Source organism: Drosophila arizonae, chromosome 2 (genome assembly GCF_054131065.1).
Source record: "Drosophila arizonae isolate 15081-1271.41 chromosome 2, UAZ_ARI_1.0, whole genome shotgun sequence".
Classification (NCBI taxonomy): Eukaryota; Metazoa; Arthropoda; class Insecta; order Diptera; family Drosophilidae; genus Drosophila; species Drosophila arizonae.
In genome coordinates this window covers 13,188,502-13,201,025 of record NC_142922.1, presented here as the reverse complement: position 1 = coordinate 13,201,025, position 12,524 = coordinate 13,188,502, and the positions used below count along the sequence as shown (strand labels likewise).

Below are 12,524 nucleotides of genomic sequence, written 5' to 3'. Positions count from 1 at the left end.
CTTTTCATGTTCCCCCTCTCGGCGGAAAACTTTCTTATTTATACTGTGGAAATCTGGCATTGAATGGGTTGGAAAAGAGTATGTCTTAGTTTTCAACTTGTTTTATTTAACTTTCTTTTGTCGTGGTCTATTGAGTTCCCCTTACTTTGCAATAACAAAACATGTTTGTTTGCTCACTTTTAGCATGCGCAAGAAAGTAGACAAAGATTATAAAAACATTTCCTATAATCACTGAAAATTTAAATATTTTATTTATTTTTATTTATTTATCTTTTTTTATTATTATTATTTGTGGAATAAGCTGAAGCTGTACGTTTTACATTATAATATATGTCAGCAATTTTTTCTTTGAATATAAGGAATACCTATATTATATTTATTTTGATAATTAATATACAAAGTTGAACCGCCATAACATACGAAAAATACGAGGAAAATGCGAATTAAAGAAACAAAAGATAAGCTTAGCTGAGAATGTTTTAAACTCTAAAACACTAAAATTCCATATGAATTCCAGTAAACAATAATTAAATTACAAAAATTCCACCATCATTTCTTATTTTATTTGTATCTCAAGCAAACAAAAAAAATAAATAAATAAAAAAAATATATAAACAGTTCCTTCATCTGTTTGTACGGCGTGGTGAGCCATGCAAAACGTGGATTAGATACAGATAATTGCTCGAATAGTATTGAAGTCACAGACATTTACGCGCCCGATCCAAGATGAGGCAGACCAGACTCAGACCTACTCTGGGAGAATCTGAAGCGTGTTTTCCGTGGGAAGAAATGACTTTATGTAAATTGTTGTTTTTCCACCCAAGTGGACGAAAGTTTTATTTAAATTGAAAGATAAAAAACCGCACCTGTGTGCTTTTAAAGCAATGGCTTATATGGTACCTGTCACATAGACATGGTACACACTTTTATGGGTCTCATTGCTACAGATGATATTTTCGAGGTAAATAAATATATCTTCAATTCATTACTGTAGTATCTATGTACTTAAAAAATAATTTGAATTTGCATTTTTCTTAAAGGCTTCGTGTTGTAATTATTTATATCATTCGTTTTAATTAATTCCATTTTCATTCTTCTTCATTTTGTATAATTTTTTATTTCATTTTTAAAATATAATTTATATAAATTAAATATCAAATAAAATATATAAATTAAAATAAAATATTATGAGCGCAAATTTCCATTCATATAATTAGTATGTAAAATTAATATTTAATTTATTAATTGTTATTCATATATTAATCATTCCCATAGTTTAATTTTTTATTATTATTAATATTTTAATATTTAACAGTCACTTCGTCATAAATATTGAATTATTTTTGATTATATTCAGATATTAAATACTTGAATACTTTAATTTTATCAGTATTAATTTTTCAATATTAAATATAACAACGTAACATAAACACATTTCCCCTGCACAGATGTCTGCTGTAATTTGCAGCACATAATTTTAATTTAATTAATTGTGCTCAACATATTTTTCAACAACTTCACGCGTTCAATTTACTCGATGCGAGTCATTAAATTTTACATCTAATAGCTGCGATTTTTTTTTCTTTTGCACTGACTTTGCCGCCCGCATAAAAGTCAAAAGTTTCACAACAACAACAACAACAATGCACATAAGGTGTAAAATTGTGTATTCTCCTACGGCTTACATGACGTATGCGCAATTTATGTCGAGCTGAAGCATAAAGTACAATAGAAGGCAGCAGCTGCGTGGGTCGCCTAAGTGGTTTAAAAATATCTAAAAACTTTTGCCCGCAAATGTGATGAATGTCTTTTGCACCAACCACACCCGATATGCCCGATATCATGTGTAACATATACAAATATATATATATATATATATATAGGTAAGCCGACGACGAAGTTCAATTCATCCCAGACAGAAGATCAAAAAGTTTTCTTAAAAGAAAAGTATTAAGCAATTGTTGTCGTCTAGATGAGTTGAATCTGTTTTTATACCCGCTCACAGAGTCCAAATGAATATTTCACAGATGATTTTTTTTAAACTTTTCTTCTTCGGGACTTCAGTGGATATTATGTCAGTCGATTACACCCGAATGCGTAGCTCTTGATTGTTAAGCATTTTTTTTTTTATACCCTGCACATTTTATTACAGGGTATATTTTTCTAATCCAAATGATTGTAAGAAGCAGAAGGAGGTGTGCCTGGTGCCATATATTATAAATGAAACTAAGACAGACATTGATAGAAAGCTAGAACGGTTCTTCCGTATATTGTTTATTTAATATTTTCTAATTTCAAATTAAAATGACAAATATAATATAGCATTTTTCAAATTACTTTTAGCAATAATTACAAATACAAATAGTATTCAATTTCCATTAGGAAAAACAAAAACTATTTGAATTGATGTCGGTTAAAAGCTTTTCAACTTCGAGCTTCGGCAAGCGGTCATACTTTTTCTACCTAACGAGCTGCCATTTAAATATATCTTATTCCACAATTATCATATAAATAATCAAACAGAAATTCGAACTAGAATTTCCTGATGTAAAATATAATTTAAATATGCACAAATAATACAAAAATTCTTAAATATGCGTACATTTAAATATGCCGCCAGAATATTTGATTTGTCAGCGTTGCCACATTTCATTTTCTATTTCATTGCCAGACAAAACAGTTTATTAACATTATTTTTGACGTTCCATAGCATACCTTTAATTATAACATTTAATTTAAAACTTTAATTTTGCGTTGTTAATTAAATTTCAATAATATACTCAATATTTTTAGATATTCCAGGGCTACGTTAAATATTTATGCATTTAGTATATTCTGACGCGTTTTTGGTATTTTCAGTTCGGTTTCTTGTTTCTTACATGACGTCGGCTTAGAGTTGCCACTGCGATTCAGTTTGCTAGAGACATCCGTGGTGTGAACATACGTATGTGTGTGGTAGTTAGCAACAATTGAGTTTTGTGCTAACACTTGGCAACTCAAAATACATATGTATATGCATACATACATAGCAAAGTATGTACATATCAGCAACAGTATCGTGCGAGTGTAAAGAATACGAACATTAAAACGCAACATGAAAGCAGAATTATAGTGAAAAATGTAGCAACAAGAAAATATAATATTGCGGTGGTGCCTGTATGAGTATGTGTGTGAATTTACTCTCCTATTGAGCAAAAACAGCTAACGACAAGTTATTTAATGCAGTGGGTAATCGCAGAATATTGAATTAATAAGTAATTTAAATAATAACAACAACAACAATAAGAAAATCGAATCGAAGCAGCAAAAACGAAATGAGCGTGTAAGAGAGCGAGAGAGAAAAATTAAAGCAAACGATAAACACACGCACACACATCTACGTTTCACATACACGTGCCGCTGCCAGTGTCGACGCGCCGTCTGTTTAATGGCTAGAGTGAAGAGTCTATCTCCCACTCACTATGTGCGTGAATGTGTGCGTGCGAGTGTGAGTGTTGGGTTTGGAGGAGAGTACCGCTTGCCGCTTGGCGTATAAACGAATAAGAAGAATAACATTTAATTCTGATATAAATTGCATGTTAAATGTTTGTGCCTCGTTTTGGGAGCATTTTGTGAGCGCTGCTGAGTTGGCAACACGGTTAGCGAGCGCAAACACAAACAGACACACACACACACGCGCACAAACAAATACTGTCACATGTAGCCATGCTGCGTGTCGTGGTCGTTCCTCTCTCTCTCACTTGCTCACTCGCTCGCTATTTCGCCTGGTTGGCTCGTTCGTTCGTTCGCTCACTTCAATTTTCCTGAATGAATGAAAATTTTTCACGGTAAAGTGGTCGTCGCTGCGTCAGTCGCAGTCGTGTTGTTTTGCTGTTTACGCGAGCAGCGCGGCGCAGTCAAACAAATAAAAATAAAAAATACAAATATCATATATGTGCTGAACCTCTCCATCCAGTTTTAAATTATAAATAAACAAACTGTCACGCCTAGTACATATTTTTATTTATTATAACTGTACAGCAGTGTGTTCGCGCAGATTTGCAGTGGCAGCGGGAGCACCTGAAGCAAAGTTAAATAATTTCTAAATATTTATAGAAAACGCAAAAATAAAAAAATGATTCTCTATCATTTTGCATAACAAAACCCACAACGTTCGCAGCCCCTGGGCAGAATTAATAACAAGAGTGAAATAGAATATAAAAAAAAGAAGGAAAACGAAAACCACACACACAAATACAGACTAACATAAGTGTACGCAGCCAGCAGAAGCAGCAGCAGACGGACGCCTACGTCAATAAGCCAAACGGTAAGCAAAATGCTCAGTCAAAATTGTCTCTCTTGCGCCAGCTCTCTCTCTGTGTTATTCTCTCTTAATGGTCGGGCTTGTATTGTATATTTGCCAATTGGAAAATTTCTTCATTCTTTGTTTTTCCACACGCGAAAATATTCTCACACACACACATAAGCATAGGAACTTGCACTTGCTATTACGACAGGCAGCGGCAGCGACGTCGACAGCGTTCGCTTCATTCATTTCTACGTTGCGACACACACACAAACACGCATAGGCAGGCGTAAATAGTGATACTCTCGCACTCTCTCACGCTCGTCTGCTCACTCATGCTGGATAAAATAGAGTGACCATAGTGCATCTGCTTTGTGTTGTAGCTGGTCAGGCCATAGAGAGAGAGAGAGAGAGAGAGAGAGAGAGAGAGAGACTGAGACCGAAAAATAGCGATTTTGGTGTTCTAACTAATCTATTGTTATTATTATTGTTGTTGCGATTGTCCGTGTTTTATTAACATACAAATTATAGTAACAATACTAATTTTTGTCCATTTGTTGTTGTCTCCCATTATTATTTTTTCGTTTTACAATTTTCGCATAATATTGTGCTGAAAACAAAAGCCGCAACAGCTTGTCAGCTTTAAAGCAAATAAAATAAAAACGTAAAAATTCTGGGAACCAATGCACAGATTATCTACATACATACGTATATTTAACGAAGAACGGTGAATATTCGATTAACTATTAAAAGCAACTACCGAAACTTAAAGTCAGTTATTTTAATTCTTCTTGCTAACACAGATGTGTATATTTCTATATATTTGCATGTGAAACAACAGTGACAATTCATTAGAATAAATTTCAAATTAGCAAAACAAAGCATAAAAGCGCAATTGGAGGCCAATGCAAATAGATTTCCTGCCAGTGTGGGTTCATCATTGTTCATCAGCCTACGCACCACTGTGCAACTCACTCAATCGTTTCGTGTGCAAGTGTGTGTGTGTGTGTGTGTGTGCAAGTGCTTGTATAATTAGCACTCACACACACACTGCATCAATTCTGTGTATCGTTTCTCTCTGTCTCTCACTCTGTCTTCCTTCTAATTTACATTTGATTGTGCGTGAGTGATAATTAGCAGTAAATTATCAAATGCACTTAGCAACAGCAACAACAATGACAGTAATCCAGTGGCAAATAACAGCATATATGTACATCAGGCTACGGCAAGCAAGCAACGCGTGCTCAATTGACATTTATTATTTGAGTTTTTGTTCTCACTGGTTCTTTATCCAATTGGATTCTTGTTGCTGCTGTAATTATTTTGATTGACTCTTCTGTGAGCTTATACGAATGCCTCTCAGTGTGTATGTGTGTGTGTTTGATTGCTGCTTTTGTTTGGCAATGCAAAAATAAAAAATAAAAATACATGAAAATTAAACTGCAACAAAAAACTATTGCAACAATTCGTTTTATGTTGTTGCCACACTGCAATCGTTTGTAATTAGAGAACATTCGAAGTGGTCGAGTTTCTAGGAATTTTAATGAATCTCGCAACAACAAAAAAACCGTTTGTTTCATATAAACACAATTGGCATATACACACTCACTCACACACTCACAGACATTGATAAAAATTTAAAACAATCGCCAGACACGACAGCGACACTCGGCGCAATCGCCGATGTCGTCGTTGCATAAAAAAAGTTATTAAAAAAAAAAAAAAAACAAAAAAAAAATCAAGAACGATTCGATTGAAAGCGCACGACTTGAAAGTACCCTATAACATTTTCTTGCATCTTGTATATAAAAAAGTATTTTACTTAAACATTCTTTTCTTCTATTAACTTGACGTGATTGAAAAAATAAAGAGATTATTATACGGCGCACGTTTTGCTATTTTTTCTTTTTCTTTATTTGTATTATATTTTTTTCGAGCCTTTTATGGCAGGACAAGTGCTTAGCTTATGGTCTATGGTCTCTTGCAAGTTTCCCAGCTACACTTAAACAAATTAGAACTCACATTGCTAAATCAAATAAATGAATAAATATGATATTTGATATTTATGCATTAATATTTTAAATTAATTATTATTATTAATTTTTTTTTATTTTATTTTTTTAAATTTTTTCCTTGAGTCTCAAATTAATGAACCAATTAAAAATTTCAACATTGCCAGCTTTATTTCCGTATTTTAGTTACGCCTTTAACTGTTATAGCTCAAGTTATTTAAATTATGTCAATATATATATAAACAGATTTATGATATGTTCAATCTAGTTAAAGCCTTGGAGCTGTCGACTTAGACCTACAAAAACATATACATATATATTTATTCAATGCGTCTCGTATAATCCTCGACAACAGATTATTATTTACATTGCCAACACAAGATCATTAAAGCAAATATATATGTATACATATATATGCATATATACGTGCATATATGTTATGCCTAACTTCAATATCAATCCATCACAGATGAGAAAAAACTCGAAATTGCCTAAATCCCAAGCAAAACAAGATCACGCAGGCCCCAGACGGACAGACAGAGAAGAAAAATAAAACAGAAATATAAACACAAAATGAAAAGAAAAGCATTTGTAATGGTCTTATGGTATATGTGTATGTGTATGATGAGCTTTGTTGTTCAGACTCTAAAGAAAAAAAAAACTTCATGCTCGAGTCCAAATGCCCATGGCATCATATGGACAGGCACAGCAAGAAGAAGACGAAGCAACGAGCCGACAGCAAAAGGCAGACAGTAGTAAATCAACTAAATGATGCATTCTTTAAGAGCCATAGCGAAAGGGTATATGCGATCTGTAGTGTAGTAGGTAAACTCATAATAAAAAACATAACAAAAAGAAAATTATAAAATAAGAGTTAAGCATACAGTTGAATTGCTGAACATTTTCTGCTCTGATATTAGTTTATCTACTATGATATAAGATATATTTTATAGTTCCAGCTGGAATATTAACATGTTCAGTTTGACTGAAATAATATTAGCTATTAAAAATATATAATAGTCACTTGGGAAAGGGTATTTAAGAGTGCGGCGTCACCGCTATAGCTCTTTGATTTGAGTATCATTTGTAATGTCTATAGCTGGAGGGCAACAGCAAAAGATCTCTTGGCACATTGGGCCCTCAAGTCTCTGCGCGGATCTCATCCACAATCAGCAGTCAGCGTTAGCTCCATCGTAAGCTGCGGATAGCAACATCAGCTATGGGGAGACTACGGCAAAACCAGCAGCAGTCAAAAAAAAAAAAAAACTAAATAAAGAAAAAGTAGAAAAAAAAAAACGGTCTCGATAAGCAGCGACGCATCGCGTAGCGTATACGCAGCGTTGTGAGCCTTTGCCTCTGGGCATTTCGATGTATGTATGTCTATATGTAGGTGTATGCATGTATGTATGCCAGAGTGTGTTTGTACGCCATTGTGTTTGCCGCTGTTGTTGCTTTTGTTGTTGTTGCTGTTGGTTTACTACATACTATAGTATAGTATGTACTATGTACGTTTAACACCAGTAGCTGTCTGACAGCTTGGCTGCCGACAACGCCGCGCGTTGTTGTTGTTGTTGATGATTTTTTTACTTTGTTTTTTTATTTGTTTTATGCTGGTTTTTGTTCGATTTTTTGCCTCTTTTTGTTTTTTTTTTTTTTTTTTTGTGTTATTTTTTCTTTCTTTTTTGAAGTTCAAGAATATGAAAAGCAAAACGCGTAAAATCAACTAAACGAAAAAAAAAAGGTAGCCGACTGCCGATATGATGTTGCCAACGCATGCTCTCTGTGTACTTTAGTGTTTATATATACGCGCACACACACGCACACACGTGCCCATATGTGTGTGCGTGTGTGTGACGCTGGCGGCGATTACATATGAGCGTGTATAACTCGTAAGCGCTGTCGGCGTCGCCTTCGCTGCCTCTCGCACTTCTGTTTCTTGGTGCTTTTATTCTTCGTTTCATCTTCTTGTTGGCTTTTGGTCATTTTGTTTGGATCTGTGCGCTGCACACAAACACAGATACACACGTTCGTGTTTGTGTAAGTTTGAACCGGTTTCACATTGCGTTAGTTGCCGTTTTCTGTAGCTCCTGACATTCTTGTTGTTGTTTTGTAGTACGTGTAACTTGTCGATACGTTTATTTGTTGTTGTTGTTGTTGCTCGTTTGGCCGCCGCAGCATTCTACAAATACTACAGCAACGAGTTGTATTACAACTTCTTATACCACATTTCGACCATTGGAGTCTGTAAATAATGTGTTTCTTTTTCTCCACAAAAATCTTGATGTGTCTCCAATGTGTGTGTATGTGTGTGTAAATATATATATATGTTTCAAGCAAAGCAATATACTAGAATGAGAATGTTAACAAAATTGTAGCTTCCAGAATATGAAAAATAAACTATTTTAAAGAATTTACTTTGAATAAACATAAAAGACGTGGCTTTTAGTTTTCTTTTAGATATATCAAAATATGAAAACATTTATTATAGCAAATTATCAACATGATGCTTCATTTCCTCTTTCAATTAATTCTAGATGATTTCCATAAATTGCAATGAAGTAATAATAACAATTTCACAATATCAGAAAACCTTAACAAATTATGCACCGAGAGAACCGGTTGAGATACATCAGCATCAGTCATAGTTCCCCCTTATCAACACTTTTGATTTTATAAACGCTTAAGCAATATTGTTTCAGAACTTTACAGAAATGAGTCTACATTCAACCTCCGTAGTTGTTTTACTTCTGATTCAAGTTTAAGTTTTGAGCCACGGTGATTCCATTCATTGCCCTTGTAGTACTTAATGAATGTAATTCCTTGAATAAATATTTTGAATTACAACTTGGATTAGAGTTTAATGAAACTATTTATGCCACATTTAAAAGTGAAACCAGGAATATACTAAAAGCCTGGTTTATATCAGCTTTTTAGCGTCTTCCAAATCATCTTGCCCATTCATATGTAAATATTGTGGCAATTCATTAGCATTTAAAGTGCAGTTCATATCAAATTCAATGCAACTGTTGTTTATGTATTTATTGTTATTTTGTTTCCCTATTCAAGTCCTCGACTGTTTTCAAACTCAATCACACAATTTATGGTGCTCCTCAGTCTCCGTCATGCTGAGTGACCCTAATCCGCACCTGTATTTCGTATCATCTTTCCATTTTAAAGACTAAAGACTTCACTCAACATAACCCGAATCATGCGTTCTGCAGTCTCCAACAATCTCAGTCGGCGCTGCTGTCAGCGTTTTCGGGATCATTAATTACGTCTGACTCTGTCGTCCAATAATTCTGTTGCGAGATCCCTCACTCTCTCTCTCTCTCGCTCTCTTTCTTTCTCTCTCTTCTCTTATGGCTGGCAGCCAGAACCGGAATATTGAAGAAGGAAACTAGAAGTTGGCACTCACTGACTGAGAGGACAGACCAGACCTGCTCTCCATTGTCGCTCGATCCCAACATAGTCTCCGTCTTTTCTATTGCGATCGGCGCAACGTTCGTATTAGAATATATGTATGTGTGTGTGAGCGTGTGTGCTTATGTGTTTGCACAAAGGCTGCTCTTTGTCTGCTTCGAACTGGAACTCGAACTGGAGTCAAACTCCAACTTGCGATTGGTTGCAGTCTCTTTAGTTCTATTAATGGCTGGGCCTCTGATACCCTGTAACTATGAAGATGTATTAAGTGGTTTGCTAGTTACTGCTATAACTTCGATACTTTTTTTTTTTACCAGAATTTCAATAATATAATCACGCAGAGATCCAGAGAATCAGGTTATACCCAGCTAACTCACTACTAATTAAATTTATAAAAATCTCTTTCATGTATATCTGTCGCCTTCTCTGGCACTTAGGGCATTTGTTGAGTCTGCACTGCTTAACTATTTTTTTCTCTTATTTATTTATCTACAAACATTTTAAGCTGCTGTAGCAGTTGCAGCCGCTGCTTCTCTGTGTTATAAATCGTACGCATAAATATTTAAGGCATGCTTTGTGCCTATTTATACTCTCCTTTTATTGGCTGCTGACCTGCTCCCCCGGCTCCCCTTTGCCCCTGCCTGCTCAGCGATGAGTAAGCGCGCGCCCTCATTAGCATTGGAGCGTTATTCACAACACTTAAAAGCCCCTATTTTATTTGTTTTCTCTTATTTCTCTCTCCATATATATATGCATACTTCTTTGTATAGTTGATAAGCCGGTAGGGACTTGATTCAAAAATAAAATTAAAAAATAAATAAATAAAACAAAGTGTATATCAGAAGGCAGCATTTACTGGGTCTTGTCTTTGAGCTTCAATTCGAGTTTGCAGCACATTTCCTAGAATATCCCAAAATAAACGCGAAACTTGTTTCAAATGCCGGCTCCAAATAATACGAAACAAAAAATCAATGTTTGCCAGCTCAATATCATAAATTATGGAATTTGGTTTTCTTCACAAACCGGTCTTCGTCTAATGTGCTGTAATATAAATCCACAAACATACAGGAAATCGTCGATCTGATCGGTAGCCAAATAATAAAGCAACAACAAAATTTGGGTAGAGGCTTTCAGGTTATGCCTTAAATATGAACACCATTTTTTGGCTTATAAAATTGGTAATCGATAACTACAAGTGGTAAAATACTAAATAAGCATTTCATTAATAAATTTTTTACATTAATTTCTGGATTGTGATTTAAATTGATGAAAGCTATAGAATAATTATTCTGCATTTAAAATAAAGGAACTTTGAGTATAGTTTTTATTATTATTATTATTATTATTATTATTATTATTATTATTATTATTATTATTATTATTATTATTATTATTATTATTATTATTATTATTATTATTATTATTATTAAATTTTAAATTTATTGAAGGGGAAACAAATTAAGTTGAACAAATATATAAAAATGAAAACTAAAATGGATATAATTAAATTTTTTTTTACATTAAATACCCATGTCAATATTTAAATTTATATTCTAATTTTTCCCTTGTAAAGACAGTAGAAAGTAAAGAAAGTAGAATAAGAACTTCATATTCAGCTATATCTCTAATTTAAATTGCCTTGAATTATTCATAAGCTAAGCAGAAAATGTTCATTTTTAAATGGTTTTTAATTAATCAGTAAGTTGCTATTCTAGATATATGTATATGTAAGTAAAGTATTAACTGATGCATTATTTCTTTTATTATTTCGTACAACTCTCAACTTGAAAGATTTTATCTTCAGTTATTATATATTCTCCAATTTATGATATATTTTTGAATATTATATATGTGCACAAAATTTTAAACATTTTATTAAATTTGAGCAGTTTGGTTCGTATCAGTCGAAAAAAAGGCATCAATTATTTCTGAGCTATATGAATTGCAAAAGAATATACATATTTAATATTATATTGCATGCAATTGTATAAAGCCGAGTTAAACCATTAAATATTATTAACACTTTCATCAGCAAAATCAATTAAACCGGTTTAAGGACCGACAGAAGGTGGATAGAAAACTCATTAACGAGTCTGTGACTTCGCAAGTTTTCACAATTCTGAAAAAAAGCAAATAAACCACTACGAGGTACTTATTTCAAGGCATTCAATTACACACCCAATTAATTATAGTATACACACTTCTGCGATTTGGCAAATAGTTTTACAGATTAGCAGATGTTTGTTTTGTTCGATTATAGAGATTTCGCCTGGGCGAAAGAAATACGCACAAACAAATATTGCCTTAAAGGCTCATTATGCAAATATATACTACATATACATATTTACATACATATGTGTATATGGCATATGTTCAATGAATACAAATCAAAAAGAAGAGGTAAAAAAAACTGGTGAAATGAAATGAAATAATCAAGAATTATATAGAGGCAGCAAATGAAACAATCGAAAGAAAACACGCTGATAAGTTCGTATGTAATTTAAATTTGTATTTTATAGTGATAAGCTGCCGGTACACAAACACTTTGAGTAGGTATGTATGTATATACATACATACATATGTGCCATAGGTATAGTGTATGTATAAAGATAAGTATATATGTATATATACACACGTATGTATGGACGCGTGTTCCGTGTGTACAACGATTTTTATTGACTACGATGCTCAATTGAAGACAGACGGAAAATCAAGTTAATACTGGCACATTGTTTGTCATTCTGTCAATCAGTCAATCAATTTGGTTTCTGCTATCAGAGTCTCTGAATTGAAATACGTTGACATGG

At 33.5% G+C, this 12,524-nt stretch overlaps 1 protein-coding gene across 13 annotated transcripts in view; it reads left to right on the top strand.

Moving 5' to 3' along the window:
* The first annotated feature begins 2,870 nt into the window (after positions 1–2,870).
* cic (Putative transcription factor capicua) overlaps positions 2,871–12,524 on the top strand; it is a 55,903-nt gene continuing 46,249 nt past the window's right edge. For 2 of the 13 annotated variants that reach the window (XM_089476407.1, XM_089476406.1), the window contains exon 1: positions 2,904–4,306. The gene's annotated coding sequence lies outside the window, so the exon portion shown is untranslated. Of the gene's footprint in view, positions 4,307–12,524 lie in introns of all 13 variants that reach the window. The other 11 variants (XM_089476404.1, XM_089476401.1, XM_089476405.1 and 8 more) reach the window with 11 other exon arrangements.